Raw genomic sequence first — 18441 nt, 5'->3', positions numbered from 1 at the left:
GATCACTTACCGGCCTGGCCCTGCCTCTTCCCTGCCTGGCCCGTCCTCGCCATCCCATACCCTCCTCCCCGCCCGCACCACCCTGTTTGTGACACAGTGTCAGAGATCCCACTCTGTGGCCTCAGATTCCCATGACACTTGTCACTTTGCTCCCTAGGCCATTAAGATTTGGGGGAAACGGGTCCACGTTGAATGATGTTGCACCCACCAAGGGCACAGGTGGGGGATGACTTTGGTGTTCGTGAGAGGCACCCGCTCTCAGCAGTGTGGAGAGAGCTGGGTCCCAGGGTGAGGGCGTCCAGACCAGGTGGCCTGAGGTGGAGCTGAGGGTGCATTCCAGCCTCCGGCCTGGGGGCTCGGCCTCGGGGACTTCTGCAGGGTGAGAAGGGCACGGGAACCGAGAGCTGCCCTCTTCTGCACAGGCGGGGATGGGTGTGGAAGATTGCTCGCCATGGAAGTGGCTTCAGAGCAAGGGGAGATTGCTCCAGAGCCATCTTATTCTAAGCCAAGGGACTGTAAGCCAAGACTTTCCATCTTGGCTCGCCACCTCCCAGCCCAGATGAGCCCCAGCCCAGCCGTCCGAGCCTCGGTTTCACGGCCTGTGAAATGGGTCCACGAACCTGCTTTCTGCAGCTGTGCTCTGTGCTGTGTAATGCGTGGTTAACTTTATTACCTGTGAAGTCAGGGCCAAGGCCCGGGTCATTCTGAATTCTCTTTTTTGTCTTACTACTCTTCCTTATTTATTTCTTTGTTTCTTTATTCAATCAGCAAACATTGATCAGTCACCTCCTGTGTGCTAAGCTCTGTGACATAAAGGAGAATGACATGGTCTCTGTCCCCTGCAAGCCCTCCCCCAGAAGGGACATTGGACGTGTTAACAGGAGCACAGGAAGTTAGTTCTGGGAATGTGGTGAGGGCAGGGAAGACTGCCTGGTGGAGGCGGTGTTCAGCCGAGACTCAGCAGACAAGGGGAGCACAGGCAGAAAGAAGAGTCAGTCTGCGGTGGTTGGATAGGGTGGGAAGGGAGGATGGTAGAGCTGTAGGGGTGGGTAGGGGCCACTCTGGGAATGTGTCCGAAGGTCTGGGCTTTATCCAGACGCGCGTGGGAGCCGCCGGCGGGTTCGGCACAAAGAGGCGAAAGATGGCTCTGGTTGGGGGCTTGCGTTGTCATTTGATCTACGTGGGGAAACCCCCTTGGAAGTGTTGATCTGAGAGTGGAGAACCCCTCAGAGGAATAAATAGAACATTTTTGCTTGAATTCCTTCTCATTTCACCTAACATGTCTGCTTTGTACCAGCTGTTTACACATAATTTGCAAAAGCCCGTTTTCTATGCTTGGTCGTGTTTTCTCAAACTCCCCAAGAAATAAATAACCCCAACTGAAATGTTTCCATCAGGGTTTGTTTTTTTTTAATTGATTTTAGGGGTGGAGAGAGATTGATTGATTTGTTGTTCCGCTTATTGATACATTCATTGGTTGATTCTTGAATGTGCCCTGACCGGGGATTGAACCTGCTACCTTGGCGTATGGGGATGATGTTCTAACCGACTGAGCTACGTGGCCAGGGCCCAGGGTGTGATTTTAACACATACACATAGCTACTGCGTGGACTTCAGAATGGCTGAGTTCTTTGGAAATTTCGCATGTGTGCGTGAGATCTTCGGGCTGGGTTTTTCCCAGTCCGGCAAGGGACAGAGAAGGAGAACCAGTGATTGCTGACCGCCGGCTCCAGGGCAAGCCCTGGGCTAGACCCCTCATTCAGTGACCCTGCAAGAGGCAGCATTCCTGTCCCATTTTAGAGATGGGGAAACCGAGGGTCATGAGGGTGGCTGCTGTCCCAAGGCCTCGCTAGCACCTGTCAGGGGTGGTCGTGGGATTCGAACCCCGCTGAGACGGGGAGTTCATACTGCATCTGCTGAGTCGGGAGTTCATACTGCATCCATGGGACCACTCTGCCACCTGGTTCCCAGGCCACGCCCAGGCAGCGAGCATTTTCAGGGGACCGGGCGCCCTGCTGAGGAGCTGAGCACCCAGCCCGGGTGTCTTTGCCCATCGCTGCCCTTCCTGGTGGCTCTTGCCATCTTTGCTTGGCCATCTCTTAAGACTCTCCTGTGGGAAGAGGCCCCTCAGTCAACATTCTCTCCCATGACTTTCTCAGAGTGTCATCATCCTCTGACTCAGTGGCTCAGACTCCCCACCAGGCTGGGCTGAGCTACCTGGAGGCCAGCAGGTGAGGTCTCTGAGGACCCACCTGGGCCCCTTCCTCCCTCCTCTCTGCCTCTGTCTCCCAGCGCAGAAGATGCGGGTCAGTGGGGCTGCAGAACAGGAAAGACCCCAGTGCAGCTGACTCCTGGTCGTGGTGAAAAATTCCAGGGGGCACTTAGCCCAGGTGGCACGTGCCTGCAAGGTGCATCTGCCTGCAAGGTGTGTCTGTTAGTCACGTGCTGGTGAAATGAGGGATCTCCCAGGGACCATGTGGATCCCCCTCATCTGCAATTCCTATCATATCTCTTCTCTCTCTCTCTCTCATCCTTTCTCATCCCTGCTCTCTTCTCCAAGGGGCCAGTCACAGAGCTGGCTCCTGGGTCTCTCTGGAGTTTTTGGTCAGGTAGGCTGACAGGACAGTTTTGGGGACATGCGGCCACACTCCCTCCAGAGCTGCTGGTCCTGGGGTAGGCTGGTGGAACAGCGGAGGTGAACATCAGTGCCTTATCCAAGTCCAAGGCCAGAGGTTGTCTCAGTTTAGAGGGGCTCTGGCAGTTGACCTGGGGTTGAAAATGCACCGGTCCTTGTGGCACAGCGGATTGAGCGGCAGCCTTTGGACCAAAGGGTTGCAGGTTCGATTCCTAGTCGGGGCACATGCCTGGATTGCAGATCAGGTCCCCAGTAGGGGGTGAGCAAGAGGCAACCACACATGGATGCCCTTTCTTTCTCCTTCCCTTCCCCTCTCACTAAAAATAAATTAATAAAATCTTTAAAAAGACAGAGAGAGAAAATGCACTGTGTGGTTTAGTCCGTTGGCATCGTCCCAACAAAGCCAAAGCTGGCTGATTGGATTCCAGTCAGGGCAGGTGCCTGAGTTGTGGGCCGGTCCCAGGTTGGAGGACATCAGGAGGCAAATGATGGCTGTTTGTCTCAGATACAGGGATGTTCTCTCTCCCTCTCTTTCTCCCTGTTTACCCCTCTCTGTAAAAATAAAATAAAATCTTTAAAAACAATTACCAACACTGTTTAGTACCTTTATGTATTTAGTATATATATATATATACTAAATACACTGTCTGTTTTCAGTGCTCATATGTAAATATACTCCATCTTAAACGTGGTTACAAGCACACCAAACTGCATATCCTTTTTCTTTTTCCTTTGCCATAACATTATGGCAAGCAAACACTTTTCAAAAGCACTTGGGCTTTGCAAGTGAGCGTGGGCTTTGCAAACATTTCTGTCAGCTGCCACTGCACAGCTGTGAGAACGCACATTCTCCCCGAGACGGGAGCGGTGCCGGTCGAGGGGTCTTTGATCGCCAGGCAGTAAACCAAACTCTGCAAATGTAAACAGACTGAAACTAGGACCCAACCACTTGAAAAAAAATTCAAGACACTCTCCTAAACTGCTGTTGGGTGAAGGAAGAAATACAGTATACAGGGACAGATATTTAGGAGGCGTTGAACACCAGGATGCCGGGTAATCAAACCTATGGGAAACAGCTGGTATTATTCTCATAGCCTTAAATGTTTTTATTATTAAAAATGAAAGAGAATAAATGAAGCATTTAGCCTGAGATCTTAGGGAGGCGGGGGGAAAGCAAAAAGAATAAAACACAGACCCTCAGGAAAACAGGAAGGAAAATAAAACAGTAAAGGGAGAAATAAATGAATTCGGAAATAGAAACAGTGAAATTAGCAAATATATCTAAAAGCTGATTCTGTTTTTGAACAAACAGTAAAGTAGACTAACCTCTGGCAAATCTGTTTGAGAAATAAAAGAGAGAAAAGAAAAAATAGAAATGAAACATTGCAGTAGGTAGATTTTTTAAAAATAAAACATGGATGGATGCACAGGGACCTCAATTACATGAATGTGTTTCTGAGTGTGTGTATGTTGCCAGTTGAGAAAAAAAAATCTGTGATCATTATCAGGGCATTGCCTCCTCTACCCCCCCAAACACGAGTCCCAAGCGTTTTTGCCAGGTAATTATTTCCAATTTGACGACGCTAATAACGCTGGTCTGTTCCGTGCCTCGGCACAAGATGGAGAGCTTGCCGATTCATCCTACAAAGCAAGATACGCCTGGTATTAAACATGACAAAGAGACCATATTAAAGAATGAAAACCTGGTGTCGGAAATAGAATTCAATACTGTATTACACAAGTCATCCACCATCACCCAGTGGGGCCAGGGGGCGGGGGCGGGGCGGGGGGGGTGCTTGTAGATATGAGGGAAGCTTAATATAGTAACTACGTCACACTAATGGGTTCCAGAAGCAAAACCCATTGATGCCGATATATGCACGGGGGAAATTGATTGAAATCAAACAGCCATTTCTGCCTAATCAATACACCAAAAAAAGGGAACAGGGGTGCATTGTTAGCGTGCCTAAGAGTATCTATTTCAAACCAATATCCACCGTTCGATTGGCTGGGAAACAGTGGAGGGATTTCTGCCCAAACCAGGGACAGCACGGGCTGGCACCTCCTCTGCTTAAGGTTACTTCTTAAATACTAGTCAACGTGGTGATAGGGAAACCGAAATGTATCATCAAGAGGCAGTAAGGGTAACCGTAGGTACACAGTGTATACCAAGCCTGGAGCTAGAGGTGGATTTCCAAAGTTATTTATTGTTTTTTTAATCTTCACCCAAGGGTATGTTTATTGATAAGAGAGAGAGAGAGAGAGAAACTTCAATGTGAGAAACATCAGTCAGTTGCCTCCTGTGCATTCCCTGACCAGGGGTCGAACCCGTAACCCAGGCTTGTGCCCTGACCAGGAATCAAACCCGCAACCCTATGTGTGTGTGTGTGTGTGTGTGTGTGTGTATTTGAAAATACCAAGTTTTTTTTAAAACTTGAAGGCCAAGGTATGCTCTATGAGGTTGAAGACCAGGTCAATTCACTGAATGGCGGATACTGCCCTGAATTAATATTTGTTAAAAAAATATGAGTGAAGGCAATGCAAGTTTTCAAAGTACAATGCCAATTTTCACCTTTTGTTTATTTATTTTTGAAGATTTTACTTATTTGTTTTAGACAGAGGGGAAGGGAGAAAGAGAGGGAGAGGAATATCAATGTGTGGTTGCCTCTCATGTGCCCCCTACTGGGGACCTGGCCAGCAACCAAGGCATGTGCCCTGACTGGGAATCGAACCAGCGACCTTTTGGTTCGCAGCCCACTCTTAATCAGCTGGGGCTATCTATAGTGGCCTTTTTCTTCTGATTAAACCTGCCCATGCTTGGACTGGTATAAACAGAAGCCCATTTTCATCTGCAGGAAGCCAGCAGCGTTTCGCAGGTGGTTAAGGATGGCGGGTTCTGTTCTCTTTCCTGAGCACCTGTGAATTTCCCAGGGCAGAGCACTGCAGACCAACCTCAGCCTCCTGGAGCCCCGAAGGCCGCGTATCGTTGAATGTAAATGCCCAGAACACTTAAGAAGCTTAAAGGCATTATTTTCTGTTTTTAAGAGAGAGGAGAGGAAGGCGTGATGACCGTGGAAAATTGAATGTCCCCCCCCCCAAAAGTAGCAATTTAGAAATCACGTTTCACATATTAGGAAAAGGCAAATTTGAGGCTCTCTTACCTAGGAGTAGAATCCACCTCCAAGAGGAAATAGATACATCCACATTTTAAATCCTTAAATTTAGAAACACTCTCGTGTATTCTTAAGCTGGTAGCATACGAAAGTATGGGTGTCGTGGCCCAAGAACTGTTCTACATGATGTTACCTGGCCAACAGGAGCTGGGTGTGGACATTGAGAATAATGCTTAGAGACTTTTATAGTTTGATGTTGCCATGAGAACACCCAAGTGGGGTGATTGGCAGCTGCATCTCGAACAGGGCGGGGACCAGTGTGGGTGTCCTCGACCTCCTGCGGCCAGGAGCTGCCTCAGGGGATTCAAATAAACCTGATCCCCCACCGCAGGGAGTTTGGGAGGTGCTGGGCGTGCTGCAAGCCGAGGGCGTTTGAGCGACAGAAGATCTAGGGAAGAGGTGGAAGGTGCGCATCCTCACCCTCAGTCCCAGCAGACCTGTTCATGCAGAAGGGAGCCGGCTGCCACGCCACCTGGCCACTCTATTCTGAGCCCCCCCCTCCACGTGTCCCTTAGGACTCACGTGAGCCCTGGGAGGGATGTGTTGGCCTGCCGTGCAGCGAGGTGGTTTAAGACCTGGCCCCAGGGTCTAGCCAGTCCTGCTCTTGACACCTGGGGCTCCTTCTAGCATGTGGCCTGGTCCACTCACTCTCTGTCTTTGTGCCTCAGGACTCAGAAAACAGGGGGTGAGCCCTGGCTGGTGTGGCTCGGTGGGTGGCAGCATCATCCCGTACACTGGGTGTGTCTCCCCGTCAGAATGCATGCCTGGGTTGGGGGTTCGGTTCTACGTCCGAGAGCGTGGGAGAGGCGGCCGATTGCTGTTTCTCTTCCCCCGGAAGGGTCCTCGCGTGAGACAGGAATGAGAAGGAATGAGATACACACACCAGGGGCTCGGCACCCACTGCCTGCCCCGGGGAGAGAGGAAGGGTTCTTTGGGTTGCTTTGTCTGTGTTACTTGAGTGGATTGCATTGTGCATCTCCAGGAAGTTGCCAGCTGTCCTCCCATTTCCCAATTACTGTGTGTGTGTGTGTGTGTGTGTGCGTGTGTGTTTTCTGTGCCTGTGCTGCTGCTGCTGCTGCTGCTGCTGCTGTCAGGAAACAGCCCTTGGTTTCCTGCTGATTAAGTCAGTTCCCGGAGGGTCCTCCCTAGAACAGCCAGGCCGGCCTTTTTCTGGCCCTGCCTGGGGCCCCTCGGTTCTGCCTTCCTCGGGTTTTGCCGGCAGGTGCGTGTCCTCTGCACACCTGGTACCTGCGGGGACTTAGGCCTCTTTCAAGTCACCCCCAGGTTGGGCCTAAGAGATTTTGGTCACCTGAACCGTAAGCCCTTGGAGAGGATGCTGTCAGGTCCCCTGCCCCTTCAGAAGAGGCCTGAAGGCAGGAAGGACCCCAGGCTAGGGTAGCAGACCCCAGGATTTCTCTGCAAGTCTAGAGAGCCCCTGCCTTTGATCTTCAGAAGGAAGGTTCTAGAGGGTGGAGAGGCCAGGAGAGTGTTGGGATTTGGGGTCCCTGACTTGCGAAGGACCAGCAGAGAAGCGGTGCACTGCCAGGGGAGGGGGCTGGGCTTGCCACGGCCATGAGGCCGCGGTCTTGGCCCCAACACCCTCACTTTCCGCTGCAGGCTGTCGGTGAGGAGCCGAAAGTCCCTGCTCAGACCCCGAGGCTCCCACAGAAGGGGCCCAGCCACTGGAGGACATGGACCCGGCGTCTCCAGGTCTCCCGGGACAGGGCAGGTGTTTTGCGGCTGGCTCTCGGGCCTCAGCACGCCCCGTGCTTCCTGCACGCAGGGACACGGCCAGGGCCCCACTGTGCCAAGCCCGTGGACGCCATCCCAGCTCCGCACGGGTTGCATCCATTTCATCGGAGTCAGCCTGGCTCCGCAGCTGGGGCGGGAAGCCCTGTGCTTGCTCAGCCCTAATGGCTGAGTCAACAACCCCGGGGACGCGTGTTTGGTTAGCAAACAGGGCGCAACCGCAGAGCCGGACCACTGCCTCCCCACTCCTGCCTTTCTAGCAACGTGTCCTCTGCAAAGGTCACCAGGACCGGCTCCTTCGAGTGGGAGGTGGGAGACGAAATGAAAACGAGGCCTCTCGTTTGAAAAGGAGTGAAGCATTTCAAGATGGGGACAGCAGAGCCGAGACACCCAGGCGGGTCCTCCTGGGCCTGGGACCGGCGATGCAAGGACGGCACCCCAGGGCTCCGCGTGTCCTGCCCTTGTGAGAACCCAGAGGCAACACCGGGCTTCTTTTTGGTAAAAGAGGGACGAACATCCAAACCAGCTGAGTCTGGAGACGTGCCCTCCACAACAACCACCCCCACCACCCCCCGCCCAGGCAGCTTTTGTCCAGGGCTGGGGTGACTTCTGCTTCTCCTTTCTGTCCTCTACCCTGTTTCTCCCTTTCTCTGTGAACTCAGCCAGGCCCTCCCTCCCATCCCTTCTCCTTTCTCCCCCTCTCCCTCCTTCTCCACATCTCTCTTCCTCTTTCCTACCATGTTTATTGGAGACAAACCCTTCCTGGGTTCCCTGTGTGACATTTCTCAGCCATTTGCATGGTCCTGTTTGATTTTCACGTCCCTCCAAGATACCGAAGCCTCTCGCTGGAGTGGCTCAAGCGAGCTCCTTCCCCCCACCCCTTCCCCCGCGAGGGACACCCCTTCAGTGGCCTCTGGCTCTGTCCAGATGGTCTCTGTCCATTGGGAGCCTGGGATGAATTCTCATTGTGAGCTATCGTCACTCACCACCTCCCCCCCCAACTCAGCTGCCAGCCCTCCTGGCCACAGTGGAAGGAAAACTGGCTTCGTTCTTCCTCGTGACACCCCAGGAGTCCGGGTGACAAACCTGGTCCGGGTTCCCAGTGACGAGGCTTGGGGCCGGAGGTAGGGGCTGCGAAGGGGTTAAACAGACAAGCCCAGGGGAGCCCTGCCCAGCCCTCCCTCACCCTGCTTACACTGTCACCAGAGGATTCCCACAGCCGCCATTACACATCCCCTCTGCTTAAAACCCTCCTCTGGTTTCCCTGCTGCCGGTGAATGGCACCCAAGACCTGTGTGAGGCCTTCAAAGGCCTGCCCTCCTGCAGAGAGGCTGGCCAGGGGGTTGCTGAAAAGACACCTGAGCCACACCTGGAAGAATGCTAGAGGTTTGGGAGGTGGAGAGAAGGAGGTGGGGCCCCTACAAGGAAGGGACGGCCCAGAGGCCAGCCAGAAGGTGGAAATCTGGAACGGCGGTGGGGGGAGGGGGACAGTGTGACCCTGGTCAAGTCCAGCTCTGCTCGGAGGCCCTGGCCCGTGGGAAGTTGTACCCAACCCTGGTGTGCCTGCCAATCACCCAAATTACCAAAGTCGCTGGGGGTGGGCCCACCTTGTGTGTTAGCGTCTGCTCCCTCCGTGCCCCTCCAGTCCCAGGGACACCCCTCCCCCCTCCCGCACGCACCTCAGGAAGGCGGCTTTCCACCGCAGGGGTGCGCTGGCACTCCTCTCGGTCGGTGGGAAGGCTGCCTGCCGGATCCGCCCAGAGCCCTGGGCCAGGGTGAGCCCAGCGAGCGAGCGCCAAGCAGAGTTGGGGCCCCCGGAGAGTCAGCTGGAAGGGACCCGGTGCAAAAGAGGAGACCGAGGCTGGATCACCAGCCACCGCGTCGCTGTCCGCATTCGGCCGCTTGGTAACCAACCGAAGACCGGCCCACCATGCACGCAAAACAAGTCCCGGCCCACCGGCTCGGTCCGTTTCCTCCTAACTTCCCATTTGGAAAACGCCAGTGGGACAGCGAAGCAGAGAGCCTTCATGTAGATTCTGCGGTTGTTACCGCTTTGCCAAGTTTGCTCTGTCTCGCTCTCTTTCCGATGGTTGGTTCGGCTGCATCACTTCCAAGTGAGTTACGGGGGACGTGGGCGGGGGAGGGGCCGATGGTTCACCCCTAAACACCTTGACACGGACTTTTCCCTACAGAATTACAACCCGACCATCACAGCTGAAACAAGACCCGTAGTTGATAATATTATTTAAGAGATGGCGGTATTCAAATCCCCCCAGTTCTCTTGAACCGGCCTGACTCTACAAGGCTCACGCGTTGGCATTTGGGTTGTTGCGTTGCCTTAGCGTCTTCTACTCTAGAGCAGCGCCCCTGCTTCGAATGTGCGACATTGGCTTTGGAGAGGCCAGCTGGCCGGCCTGCCCCCAGAATGGGCGGTGGCATTGCCTAAGGACGTTCAAGTTGGTAGGGTGGGGAGACTCCCCCAGTAAGTTGCTTCATTGTGTCTGACAGGTACGGTTGAGAGTATCTCCTTTGTCCCCTGGGTGAGTCATAGGATGTCTCGAGGCCTTAGTAACATCATTTATAAAATGTTGCAGCAGACGGGAGGGTTATTTCACTTGACCGCGCGGCAAGCCGGGCCCTTGCTGGGCTTGGGCAGGCGTTCTCCTCGGTCAGTGGTTGGGTGGGGTCCTGGGAGGTCGGGCTCCTGCCCTGGTCTGTGGCGTCAGAACCGGACCAGAGCCCGGACCCTCGGACCCTCCGTACCTGCCCTGGGCCTCGCTGCAGGGCAGCTGGGAGACGGGGAGGAGCGCACACCTAGGCGGTGCCTGCCCCGGGGCTGGCTCCATTACAGGGTGGCGTCACGGAAGCGCTGCACCCAACCCGTGCTGCGCTGAGTGCTAGACTGAGAATATTGAATGCGCTCTAACCTGTCTTGGTGACTCCGAGTCTCGGTGAGGAGTTTAGCCACTGAACCGTGTCCCGAAGTGCTGGAACAGCTTGCTCCGCCCTGCAAGCTCCCAGGCTGCCATTTGGTCATTTTTCCTCCTGCGCCTGCCTGCCGAGAGCAAGGGGGCAGCTGTCACCGCCCCCTCCAGCAGCCCTCCCGCCTCGCTGCTCCTCCTGCGAATTTGCATGTTGCTGCTGCCTTGGTTGTGGTCTGGGAAGCCAGGGGAACAAGTCCCAAAGCTCAGAGAAGGAGGGGCTCTGTCCACCGAGGGAAGACTGGGTGTGGTACTGGGGCCCCACCGCACAGGTGGGGTGCTGCTGCTGTTACCTGTGTCCAGCTCGGAAGCCCTGGGGAAATCATCGTAACACCCAGCAGGTGTGCCTGCGTGTGTGCTTGTGGGAGTGCCAGAGCAGGAAGGAGGGCAGTTCAGGGGCATGGGGACCACATGGCTGGAGCTGGGCCGAGGTGACAGGGGCCCAGGGCCCAGGCCTGCACGCCAGCCAGAAACCACATAGCCGAAAACAGACATCAATAAATACAGCTCGGTACTGCCAATGCGCTTGGTCCCTAGCTTGCTTTACTGTAAGAATACGCTCTATAGTTCACATCACACACGAAATAGGCTAACCAACCATGTGAGCAGGAAGGCTTCTGGCCAACAGAAGGCAATTAGTAGCTACGGTTTTAGGGAATCAACAGTGACATACAGATTTTTCACTGCATGTGGGGGTCGGCACCCCTAGCGCCGGGTTGTAGGATAATTCCACGTGCCATCCCTGGAAAGGCTTCCCTGACCCCACCACATGCCCAAGGCCTCCCCTCCTCTGGGCCCCAGCCCCCCTGTTATTCATTCTTCTCCTCACACAGCCCAGCTCACGCTAAACTGTATTCCTTGTTTCCTTGCCTGTGGCTCCCACCACACGGGGAGTCCTTAAGTGCAGGGCTGGGTAGGGCCTGAGCCAGGGCCTGAGCAAGGGCTGAGCAAGGGCTGAGCAAGGGCTGGCCGGCCCTTAGCGGGTGCTGGAAGCGTAATGGCTGGGGCCTGCATCTGTTGGGTTGAAATGCGAGAGCCCCGTGCTCCCAGTGGTTCAGCGACCTTTCTGATGCTGTGCTCCCGGGCATTTTCCCCGTGTCCCTCCTCTCCTTTTCCTTGTTGGGCTTGGAGGCCGTCCTGGGCCTGGTCCAACTTAAGGGCATCCTTTCCCAGAGGCAGCTCCCCAGGGCAGGGTGTCTTGTCCCCGATCTGCGGTGGCCACAGCCCCCTCGAAGGCGCGCACGCATCCCCCACTAGACTGGCTTCTATAGCCGCTCAGGGCTCCGGTTGCAGACTGGTTGGTCCTCATTACTTTAAAATGCCAGCCCGGGCCGCTGCGCTCGGCACAGACTGACTGCTCGATCAATCAGTCAATCAATCAGCCGATCAGCCTCCCCCCACTCAGCCTGTCTGTCCCCAGGCTCTTCTCACAGCCGGGCCCCAGCGTTGGGATGGTCAGAAGGAAGAAGATCCCTCCGCGTGAAGGTGGCCCCGTGTCAGGTTCCGTCCTGACTCGCTGAGAATTGAGAGATGCGAGAGGAGGAAGAGAAGGAGAGGCCCGGGGAGGTGGGGTCGTTCACCGTGGATCCCAGAGGGACGTCCCGGGAGCCTTCCAGTGGCTCTGCTGAGGGCTGAGTGTGGGCAGGGGCCATCTCTCTTGTGCGCTGGGCCCAGCCCACCGGACATACCCAGCAACAGCTGATGTCAGAAGGGTGGACGTGTACATCCAGGCCTGTCCTCGAAGAGGCACGTGAGGTACTCCGGGGACACCCGTCTTTCTTGTTATCACTGGGGCCTTCGCTAACTCGGGGAAGTATCGACCTGTGGTGACAGTAAGCCTCAGTGTCCACGGACGCCGCGCCCTTGTGAGGACACTGATTAGACAGTTGGCAGCCAGGGCAACGGACCAGGCCAGCCTGCAACCTGTCACTCTCCACACCCCCCACCCCCCGGGCCGAGGGCCTGGGGCCTGAGCAGTCCCTGGAGAGGACACCCCATCCCAGGCCCGTGAGAGTGTCATTCATTCTGTGCACACCCAGTGCCACCCCTGCGCCCCTGCAACTGGGCGCTGGGCTGTCCGCCAGAACAGAACCAAGAGGGCCAGGCCCCTGGGGGACCGGCACGGCTGGCCCACAGTGTCCCCGTGGGGCGGCATCTCTCCTCCTGGACTCACCCGGGGCCAGTGGGAGGGAGGCCACGGCCAGGCCGGGACCCTGACATGAAGCTGATGGCCGCCAGCCTCTGTCCCCTGCTCCCCAAGGGGCAGCCCTTCCCTTGGACATGTGGGGAATTTCGGGGGAAGTCTTTAAAGCCGCTCTTGGAGGCGTCTGCTGTAGAACTGAACGTATTCCTGTACTTTGCGGAATTAACGTGCCGTTCTCAGCCTCTCTCTCCCTCTCTCCCCAGAAAGGAGAGAAGGAGAAAGGAAGAAAAGGTCCACATTGTCGCCGTGATTGGCACCTCCGGGGAACGCGGGGTCACTGGGCGGGGGCTGCTCCTTTTCAAGCCCTCCCTCCCCCTGCCCGCCGCATTCACGCGGGGACTCGCTTTCTTCCAAAGCTCCTGTCTTCCTCTCCCTTTGTATCTCCGCTTTCTGTCCCTTCCCTCTCCCGCCTTTTATTCCTGGCTCTCGCTGGTCCCTCAGGACCGCTCCTCTCCTCTCTTCCCCCCACCCCACCCCTCCTTTTCTTCTTCTTCTTCTTTTCAATCCCCCCCCCTTTTTTTCCCTTTTTGCCTTTTTCTGTAACTTCTTTTTTCTTTTTCTTTTTGAATAGTGCTTCTGTTTTCCAGGGACTGGCCGAGTAGAGAAGTAGGTTTATTTGAGGAAGGGAGAATGTGAATGTTTGCATTTTTCTCCATGGCTCTCAATGTGTTTAAAAAAAAAAATCACCACGCAGGAGGCTGGTTTCCTGTGGCCTGGGCGCTGAGAAGGAAGGGAACCGGTCTCCACCAGACAAGAGGGGCCCGTGCACCCCAGGCCAGGGGGTCCTCGCTGAGGAACCCCACACGGGTCACCAGGAGAGCTGGCGAAAGGCGTGGGGTGCAGACATGGCCCTGGGGGCTGTCTCCCTTTCTGTCCATGACGTGAGGGGGAAGGTCATAGGGGGACGCAGATCCCCAAAACCTCCCTCCTCTCGGGGAGCTGGGCCTCTGTGGCTGTGGAGCTGAGTGGGAAGAAGAAGGCGTGGTTCACACTCGGCACTAGACTGGCCCGGTCAGGCCCCCCACGGTGGGGAGGGAAGGAGGAATCGGAAGTGGCGAGGGCTCTGAGGAGGCGAGGGATGCCTGGAGTTGAGGTGGGGGATGGTTGATGGAAGGTTCCACGGCTGGGAGAGGTCGCAGGCCCTGGGCCAAGACCAGCACAGAGGAGAGAGGAAGCCACGGGAAGAAGGTTTCTCAGAGGGGACCCCCCCGTAGGATGAGGAACCAGAGGCCCAGGCCTGAGCCCGGGGCCTCTGGGATGCAGGAGACCGAGGAGGGGCAGAGAGGCCCGTTGGGAGCAGGAGGGGGCGGAATCTAAGCCTCTGTAACCTTCGAGAGGACAACTGAGCTTCAGTGGAGGGGACCGAGAGCAGGGGTCACATCCCCGGGCGGTGGATGTGGGACCAGATACCGTTGTTCAGGGGGTAGAAAAGGCAAGAAGTTAGGCAGTGCTGGGGGCTACCCTGGGGCATGAGTGGAAGAGAGGCAGGGTAGGCCCAGACGAGAAAGGGCCCCTTCCGGACCCGGTTCTTCCCTGGGCAGGAGGGGCCTCAGGCCGAAGGTCTGGAAGGACCTTCGCCCCTCCTCGGAGCACAGGACAGAGGTCCAGGTCTGCACCTCCGGGCCCCCAGCCTTGGGAGCCACAGTCTAGCCTGGAAACACCCAGGGTCCCTTGGGAGCATCTCTGAGAGGGAGCCCTGGGATGTGAGTGAATGGGGGGCGGTTGGAGCCCAAGTCCCAGGCCCGGAGGTCTGGGCTCCCAGGAGCCTGCAAGGGCGAACCCCGCACCTCCACCCTCTGCCACGCCCTGCACCGCCGGCCAGCAGTATTCGTCGGAGCGTGAATTGAATCTGTCCACAGGTGTGGACGGGATACAGTGTAGCACACAGCCCAGTGAGGCGGAAAGCCCCGAACAAAGAGGGGTCCATCTCCCACCCTCAGAGCACAGGGCGTGGAAGGAAGGGGACAATGTCCTCTCCAAGGAAACCCGGGGCAGTGCCCGAGCCAGACACAGGACAGATGGGACAGTGTGCAGGCTCCCAGGTGGTGACTGGGGCCCAGGGAGAGGCAGAAGGTCTAGGGAGCGGATCTGAACCCCCATGAAGAGTGGAGATCCATTCGGGGGACCCCTGTTGAGCACCTACTGTGTGTCTGTTTGGAGGATGACACACTCTTCAGAGGACGAGCCGGGGGGCTCTGAGAGGCTGGGGAAGGGGCCATGCCCTCCCTCTGGGTCTGGTTACGGAGACGCGGGTGAGAGGTGGGTAAGGGCAGGTGGGGGTATGGTTGGCTGCCTGGGGATTTGTTCTCCAGGGGCGGGATGCGGACGGCCGGGGAGCAGGTGCATCCTCGCGGCCTCGCCAGGCGGGGCAGGCCACCGCCGCCCTTCCTGGCCCTCCCTGCTTCGCAGGCACCTGCTGGCAAACCTGGAAGCTGCTGGAGCGGGCCTGGCTGCCCGGCAGGTTTTTCCTGTTTGGGCAAGAACGCCTCCTTACACCCCATTGAGCACCCACAGTGGCCCTGGAGAGGAAAGGCAGCCCCACTCCGGGGGTGTGGGGCGGACTGGGTCTGCGTTTGGGAAGGGGCTTTGGAGGCAGACAGGTTTCTGGGGCTCCGTGTCCAGGGCGGCAGAGGACAGGAGCCAGGGGCGGTCGATCCCCCTTTCAGGACAGGCATCAGGAAGCCTGGCTCCTCCTGTAACTAGCTTTGTGGCCCAGGCACGTTCCGAATGCTGCTGGGTTCTGCAGTGAGCACCTGGCATTATTCCCAGGCACCACCCGTACGCTTAGTAAGGCGTGTGTAGCAGAGGTGAGATTTGAACTGTGGGCCTTCGGATTCCAGAGCTGGGGCTCTAAACTGGTGTTTCCTAAATGACTGTAATCCTTGCAGACCAGTCTTATATCAACCCCTCCTGGATGTCAAGAGCCATGTCCAATTGCCGTGAACGTTGAGAGTGGTCCCAGGGAGCCTGCTCTGATGGCGGCCTTAACCTGTCCGTGCCTCAGTTTCCTCCTCTGTGGGACTGCGGTGAGGGCAGGAGCGCCAGCCACACAGACCACGGTCTGCGTTAAATTAGTGCCCAAGGTGTTGGCCCAGGCTGGTGCCGTAGCTCTCAGGACAGCCAGCCAGCTTGTGTGCTCAGGTTGGGGTTCTGTGACCTGGGGAACGAGAAGGAGCACTGCCCCCACTTGGTGGCGCCATGCCCGGGAAGGGCTTTGTAAACAGGTGAATGGGCATGCTCCTTGCCCTGCCCGGCCAGTCTTTCTGAGTCCCAGGGGAACTGGCGTCTCATTGAGCACTTTGGCTCCAATCGCACTCAGGGCCCTGCCCTCACCGCCCTGCAGGTGGGCACTCGGGGGCTCCCGCCCCTCCTGTGCCTCCTGGCCCTCCTCTCACTCCGTGAAAGTATCGTTTGTGAGGTGACTGAGACCCGCATCTTTGCGTCGGCAGCCTGTGTGGACGGCTGTGTCTGTGTGTGCGTGCGCCTGTGTGTACACTGTCAGCCTAAACGCTCCGCCAGCTGTCCCTCCCCCCCCCCCGGAGATCCACGGAGGCATTACGTGAATGAGAGAGGCATTCTGGACTCCTCTCCTGGCATAAATCCGTCCTCGCCTCGGGTGCGTGGGTGACTGCAAAATCAATGTTGATTACGACAGCGGCAGCTTCAGGAGGCGGTGGCGGTGGCGGCTGCCAGGGGCTCTGCTGGGATTGAGGCCTGGGATGAATCATCACGCTGGCTGCTGGGCGGGTGGGGAGAGGGCTCCTCGCCCAGGCCATACTCCTCGCCCGGCGCATCCCCGTGGGCACGCCTCTGTGTTCCCACCGCCCAGCCTCGGTGCACGGAACACCACTCATCACGCTCCCTGGGCTAATGGCCTTCGGACAACACTGGGAAGTGGGCACCACGATCCCTTGCCCCAGAAGGGGAGACTGAGGCACACACAAACCCACGTGTAGGGGTGGGGCCGGATGCCACACTGCGTGCTGAGACTCAGTTGCCTCCCACATGCCCGTTGACGTGGGAGAATGATCTGACCCCTTAATGCTTAAAAAAGAAAGAAAAAAGCGGCAAAGTGACTTGGTTCTCTTGCGGTGCCCCGCATGTTTATTGCTTATTTCCTGTCTGGCGTTTGCTCTGCTGCTCCGTGGCACTCGTCGCTCTGACCGGAATGTGAGGTCCCCGAGTGCGGGGATCTTTGCATCCCCGCAGCAGCCAGCACCAGCCTGGCCCCTGGGAGTGACGAGAGTAATAATGATAGTGTAATATTAGTGACTTCCGGTCACGGAGCCCGTGCCACGCACCGGCCTCCTTATTTCCTGCGTGGCCTCTGTATGAAAAGCAAAGCGTCTAGGTCAGACCCAAGGATTCCACCCGTTCACCTCTCTTGCCTTCTGTGTCTTGGTCTCCCCTTCTTCCCTGTCGAGTGGGTTTAGTTTTCCAAGATCCCATGCTTTATACCCGAGATACCATCGGACACAGGCTCAGCCTGATGGACGAGCTCCGTCCAAGGTGGGTTCTTGGTGCATCACTGTCCCCACCACGCAGGCAAGGGAACTGAGTCCCAGGAGGGTTGAGGGACTTCCCCTGGGCTGCACGGCTCACCGGGGCAGAGCTGGGTCCCTCTCCTCTCTCTCCTGCTCCTGGGGTTCCTGGGGTGCTGAACCAGGCTTTTAGGGGGGAGCATAGCTGCTGGGTCCTTGGCACGTCTGTGGGCTCTGAAGGTCTGGACGCTGGGCCTCATGCGGTGTGTGGGGGCGGGGAGCCAGGACTTCCAGGGAGGGGACCCCACTCGAGGGTGCTTCCTTTTCTCCGAGGCAGTTTAGGGTCATGGCAAAGAGTGACTTTTGAAGAACAGGCGGATCTCACAGTCCTGTTTGGAGCGAGAGGAGCGGGGGAACTTGGGCAGCCGCGAGCTGTCTGCCACGGGCTGAAGCCTGTGTTTCACCCCCACCGGGCAGGTGGGGCGGCAGGGGCTGCGGGTGGGTGGGTTTCCCTGGACTGCAGCGAGTTCCTGCCACAGCAGCACTGAGGGGTAAGGCTGGGCCTCGCTTCCACCATCTAGGTTTTGCTCTGGCTTCATCCTGAGGGGCCTGCAGCGCGGGTCCTCAGCCCAGGCTCAGGGAAGGGAGCCAAGCCCCCTAGGGTGCCACTGCCCCCTGGGGTGCCCTGTAGCTTCTCTCTGCCGGTTGTAGGTGAGATCAGTCGAGAGCCCGCACGGTGGCAGGCAGGGGGTTCATTCCGGGATTTCTAGCTTGACCCTTGGAGATGACCCGAGAGAAAGAAGGCTGGGACTGAGCTAGAGAGACCCGGCTGATGAAATGGCGTTTTGTGTGTGTGTGTGTGTGTGTGTGTGTGTGTGTGTGTGTGTTTTCCCTCCTTCCTTCCATTTTTTTTAAGCGAGAGATAAATAAATGTCGCCCTGAGATGACAAGAGAACATTGAAGGAGATGAAAGGAGAGTAAAAGGGAGCGAGAGCCCAGAAGCAAAGGACAGAGGGGCCCTGGGACCGTGCACTGCGAGGAGGGGAGAGATGAAAGAGGGGAAAGATGGGAACGCAGGACCAAGCGAGCGGCAGAGCGGAGGATGGGGTTGCCACGGAAACAGAAGGAGGGGAGGAATGGAGGGAGAGGGAGGCTGGATGGAGAAGGCTGAGGGCGCTGCACGCACGCACGCACGCACGCACGCACGCAAGGGGCTGGA

General features: G+C 57.0%; 1 protein-coding gene across 5 annotated transcripts in view; it reads left to right on the top strand.

Annotated features, from left to right (window-relative positions):
- ZNF710 (zinc finger protein 710) overlaps positions 1-18441 on the top strand; it is a 49082-nt gene that overhangs the window by 15084 nt on the left and 15557 nt on the right. The window contains exon 1 of one of the 5 annotated variants that reach the window (XM_037053612.1): positions 9406-9671. The exons of the other annotated variants lie outside the window; for them this stretch is intronic. The gene's annotated coding sequence lies outside the window, so the exon portion shown is untranslated. Of the gene's footprint in view, positions 1-9405; positions 9672-18441 lie in introns of those variants that run through there. 5 annotated transcript variants of the gene reach the window in all.

This window comes from Sturnira hondurensis, unplaced genomic scaffold (genome assembly GCF_014824575.4).
Source record: "Sturnira hondurensis isolate 20B ecotype Veracruz unplaced genomic scaffold, ASM1482457v3 Scaffold0007865, whole genome shotgun sequence".
NCBI classification, from domain to species: Eukaryota; Metazoa; Chordata; class Mammalia; order Chiroptera; family Phyllostomidae; genus Sturnira; species Sturnira hondurensis.
The sequence above is the reverse complement of the archived record's forward strand: the minus strand, read 5'-3'. Positions and strand labels throughout refer to the sequence as shown.